Below are 6,000 nucleotides of genomic sequence, written 5' to 3'. Positions count from 1 at the left end.
CCTTAATGGAAGTTACGAGGGCTAAGTAAATGTAAAAAATATGTTTGCTTGTCCAAGCAAAAAATGGAATGGTAATGTCTCCGTGATGTCGATTAAAACACACAATATCATTATGCCCGAATACAAAATGTCACAACAGTAAAAAATGAATGACTCGGACATTGGTAACTGATGGATTTAAACAGGCACTGCAACCGGTAATTAAAAACTGTGTGGACTGGTCAAACCCAAAAGATTTGGAAAGTTGTTTTAATCAGGTAGAGGGAATCTTGTGCAATGAGATTTTATCAGGTAGAAAGAATCTTATGCATTGAAAATGTATATAAAGGAGAGTCACTTACAGTAACAGAAAATTCATTTTGGAAAACAAAAGGGGCAGCTGCACATACACTTTTCCTTAAATAAAACGGGCCACTTTTGATAAACTTTGTACTGCTGTCATTTTAGATGAACATACGAAACATGCCAAGAAACCTGAATAATGCAAAACTTTTGGAATGTGGCAAGACCTCTGCTATAATGACTAAAATGGCATTCTGTTTCACTTTGCAACTGCCAAAGATGTGAGGGAACTGCAGGGTCTGTTGGACTCTAGTAATACGATCATCCTTATAAAAGGTCAATATGTTTTCAGGCAGAAGATTTTGTCCAAAGTCTGTAGAAGTAGTGTGTACTCATGGGGACAAAAAAGAAAATCCTATTGCCCACCTGGAAGATCAGTACTCAGTTTAAGGAGGTGCTACACACTGTAGCACTGGCACCATACCTAACTCACAATATAATAACTGAAAAGTACTTCCCTCACTTCAATTAGCTGTCAAAACAGTGGGAAGGGGAAAACACATTTGTCAGCCCGTCATCAACGTAAAGGGCTACTCCCTTGGGATAAAACACTCATAACAGTACCCTTGCCTTCTCCTCAATGAGAGCAGAAAGAGATATCCAAGGTTGTGACCAGTAAGATGTTTGGATACAGTAAGGGCCCAGGAATAATACTAGAAAGCACTAAAGGAACTAGGATATGGTTGATCATACAAGGATAGAAAGACCCTAGAAACCCTCCCGAAACTAGGCAGCTGATACAGGTAGGGAGTAAAACTATACTAGGAAAGTAGGCTACTGAGGATCAGGCTGAAATACCAAGCAAAACTTTAGGAAAAGACATTTCCATCAAGAATTCTTCAAGCTCTAAGAGGTTCCCCAATCAGGAACTCTGAGAAGGAGAAACTTCAGCAGAGAGGAGGCAACACTGGCTGAAAATTCAATACAGGACAAGACTAACGAACAGAGGGGTACTGAATGTCAGGTTATGGATAGAAGACTTTTTGAGAGTTCTGAACAGGAGGGAGCAACTAACTGCCACTCAAGAGTATGGAATGAATTACCTGCGGAAGAGTGGGACACAAACTCCTGACCCTATGCTAGTACAGAGACAGAACCCTCTAACTCATAACAAACTACAGCAGAAGTGGCCCTTTTCTAGCTGGCCTTCAAGTGAGATTGCTGAATTTTAAAAAGGCTCAGCAGAAGGATGACACACTTTATATATCTAGAAAGAACATAACTAGAATTGTGGGAGAGGAACCGACCACAAATGCTGGTAAGTTCTATCCCTACTTTAAACTAAAGAATGACTTACTGAACAGAGTGACTAAAGAAAAAGAGGACATAGTATGTCAGCTACTGAAATCCATACCCCTTCAGGAACTGTGCAGGCACACGTAGGACAAAACCAAGTCCAGGACTTCAGCCAGATTTTATTGGCCAGTTATTACAAAATAATACCCTGTTTTTACAAGCAAGGAATTTGACACTGCATTTAAATACATTTGCTAATTGTGACACAAATGGAATAATTTATATTGCCCTTTGTAAAAAATGTCCATCTTTCTATGTAGGAAAGAGTGAAAGAAGGCTTAGGCAAAGAATATACGAACACCTTTATGATGTCAAATTAAAAAGTGATAAAAATGCACTCAGCAAACATTCCTTAAAATGCAATACTTCTGGCTATCAATTTTTTATTTTAGAAGTTGTTCCCACTAACCCCAGAGGTGGTATGTGGGAAACATTAATTGAATATAAGGAATTGTATTGGCAGCTTCTTTTGGATGCCAACCATAATTTTGGGCTTAATGACATGGTATCCATAGCCCCAGTCTTAAAACTGAGGGCAGCAAAGCTTTAATTTATTTTCCTTGTCATGTATTTTAAGATGTTTTCCCATTTTCAGCCACAAGATGGTGCAATGATGTTTCTTTAATTTTCATCCCTAATGAAGAATTAATCAGATTTTAAAGTGTTTTATTAAAACAGTTTTAACACATTTTTAGTATTTCTTAAACTATTTTAATGATTCAGGGAAATTTATGTAACTAGAAGTGATATATACATATATATTTTTTAACTTGGGATCAGTACTTTTAAGAAAATATGTATTTTAAATTAATTACAATTACATTTGAACTATGATGCAAAATGATTGGTTAATTTTATTTCAAATGTTTATATAAATACACCTACTTTGTAAATGGTTTACACTACTGAAGAAGTTGGCGACGAAAACGTTTTGTGGAATACGTTATTTGGATTGTTCTTGTTTCACTAACAGCCTACAGTTTGTTTGGTGGTGTTCCTATTGAGGTGGTTGGACCAATAAAGCATCTTTATATTTCGGGACCTGGATTTATTTGTACTTGGTAAAACAGCAGTTGTTTTTTATTTACAAGTTTAAACTAAAGAATGACTTACTGAACAGAGTGACTAAAGAAAAAGAGGACATAGTATGTCAGCTACTGAAATCCATACCCCTTCAGGAACTGTGCAGGCACACGTAAGACAAAACCAAGTCCAGGACTTCAGCCAGATTTTATTGGCCAGTTATTACAAAAGATATTGATCATTCCTGTGCAGGATACCCTCACTGTCAGAAACCAACCCCAAATCCTTTAAAGCTTTAAAATTGTCATATCCACATGCTTATAACAAAGGTGCCTTTTGAGTGGACTGCTGTTGATATTATCAGAACACAGATTAAATCCAGGGTGGCGCAGTGGTGCAGCAGTTAATGCTGTCGCCTCACAGCAAGAGGTTCTCTGGTTCGATTCTCGGCTGGGGTGCCTTCTGTGCAGAGTTTGCATGTTCTCCCTGCGTTTGCGTGGGCTTCCTCCGGGTACTCCGGTTTCCTCCCACATTCTAAAGACATGCTTCTGGAGTTACTGATATCAATATATATATTGGTAATACAGGACTATGCCACTAAATAATCCAAAGCAAATCCCACACCAAAAAGCCAATGCCAAAGGTATAGTAATGGAGCTGGTTTAACTGTATTCCACAGTGGGGATACCAAAACAGATGCTTACTGATCAAAGGGATCCCATCTGTATCTAAAATTACGCCCTATTTATGGCAATGCCAAAAAGTAAAACTACTCAGAACATAAGTATATGAAGCGTAGACTGTCTAATGGAGTGCTTCAAACGGACTTTAAGGTCTACATTGGGGAATGCCACTGAGGACAGTAAAAGCTGGGAACCACCTCTTACCTTATATCATGTTTGCTATTTGAGACATACCATGAGAAAAGAGGGGGCTTAGCCCTTTTGAACTTCTGTATGGCAGATATAGCAGGAGGTTGTTGGACATTACCAAAGACATGTGGAAAGAGGAAAATAACCCCCCCCCCCATTTAAGAGTATACTCAAGCATTCCTCCAATCTCCTGAAAACGATGAAAATCAGTAATGCAGAGTCTAAGAGCACTGAGGAAGGGCAAATGCCACCCAATAAGGAACTTACAACACAATTGCTAGAAAAAGAGAATTTCAGACTTGGGAACACGTATTAGATTTAATTCCTTCTGCTAGTGTGGTGGTTCTCACCAATGGTGTACATAAACAGCTATCCTAATGTACACTGTTGGTGGTTTTGTATAATGTGTGTATGTCCGACAGACATCCCTTTAAGAGGAATTCAAAGGATCACTGGTGGTTAAGTAAGGTGTCAGTAAAGGATGTAAATACACAGCAGGAATGGGACAACCCTAATCAGAAAAGCCAAGATCAAGAGGAGTGAGTCTGGAAGCACAAAAGCAGAATCAGGGGCCCATAACATTGGTACTGGAGAAGAGACATTATACATCAGTGGAAGATGTGGGTGCCTTATTCCCTGGAAAAAAGACTAAAACCAGAGATGTGGTGGTGACTTTTACATATAGCACCTGAGATGTAAAAGGCACTGTTCAAACTCTTACTTATATCATTGATCGTGCCTATTTTGTTGAAGTCAGCATTTTTTTACTTTAGTTTCTGCACTCTAAACCTGTTTTTACTAAAGACGTGTGCATCAGTTGTTTAATCTTCCACCACCGTATACACACACACACACACACACACACACACACACACACACACACACACACACACTGTCTCTCTCCCCCATGCATAGACATATAAGAAAAATACATAAAACTAAAATAAATGGGATAATAAGTTAATAAAGAATTACTTTCAACAGACTTACCAGTAACCAGTTTAAAACTTCATTTTTTTGTGTAGTTAAAACTTGTAAGCTATACAATGAAGTAGGAGACAACCAATTGCAACAAAACTAAAAGGTATGTCTGTGTGAACTACAGTGCATTACTACTATCATTCAGTCTTGCAGCATGAGTATTGTCAACAATTTTGGTTTTAAACTGTCCAGAGGTCTTACAGATGAGATCCCCAAAGTTTCAAGTGGCCAGATAAGTCAGCAAAGAAGAAAAAAAAAACAAGTAATTCAATGACTGCTGGGCTACTTAAACTTAAGCTATTTTGCAGTAAAACACAGGAACACAACTTTCCTACAACAAATGTTTGGTCTGCTACCTGAACTGTGTAAAATGTATTAAAACAGCTGAAGAGTTTGGGTGGTTATTCCATCCTAAATGTAGTATGTGACATCAGTGTGAGCCAACAGCAGGCACAACCACATGAGCTATGTGATTTGTGCAAAACTATGGTCTTCAGAAGTCATTCAACCATTAACTACTGCAGGGGGTAACTCAAAATAAGAGCCTACTGATACATCCGTTTCACCATAGAAATAAAAACACTAAAAGTGAAGTGGGAAAAGCTGTGCACTTTTCTTACAGAAGCCTTTGCTTCCCCACCCACTACTGGGAGGGTACCACAGGAAGGGGAGATAAAATAAAGTGATAGATGAAAGTGATGGTATAAAGGTGCCTAATGAACAGAAAGGCATATTTGTAATGTATGTTGACTGGGAAGGCTGCACTTCCTGGGCTGCTACTGAAATCAACATTAGTGACCCTGGTCTAGCCAAATGCTACAAAATACACATATATGCACTCTGCTACCACTGCCTGGATAAACTGTTCATAAACATGGCTGCAGCTGTCAGTCACCACCAAGGGTCTAGGATAGGCTTGATGAGAATTGACACACAAAGGGAAGTCCTCAATTCTGGCCATTAAGGACTATACAAGTTCATGGAAGGCTGCACCAGAACACCAACATCTTAATGACAGAACTGTGTCCTGTGCACACAACCAGTACCAATCACATTAACTTAGCTATAGTGTCAATTAAGGGTAAACTATACTTATTCTCAGGATTTAGTTAAGAACATACAGTCATAATGCAACCAGAAGACCAAATGGCTCAACTCTTAATGGCAGATGGGGCCTGTAAAAAGAGGTCAGTGGCTGTTATGGGGACAGCGCTGTTTGAAGAGGAGTTAGGCTTATAGCATTACACTTGCATTTCTGAGACATTGCTTTCTACCTATACTGCCTGCCATGAATCTATGGAATGATGACTCTCTAAATGCATCACCAAAGCAATGCTCTTTTCCCGGCCTATCTCACGGGTCTATATTATATTCTTGAAAGCCGACAATGTTGAATCTGACATTGTCGACACGAGAATATCGAACGCTCAGAATCTCGAGCGTGTAAACGGAAATCTCTGTAAGGGGAGATTTCCGTTTACTGCAA

The sequence above is a fragment of the Protopterus annectens genome, chromosome 13.part0 (assembly GCF_019279795.1).
Source record: "Protopterus annectens isolate FY-2018-M chromosome 13.part0, PAN1.0, whole genome shotgun sequence".
NCBI lineage: Eukaryota > Metazoa > Chordata > Ceratodontiformes > Protopteridae > Protopterus > Protopterus annectens.
Note: the sequence above shows the minus strand (reverse complement) of the source record.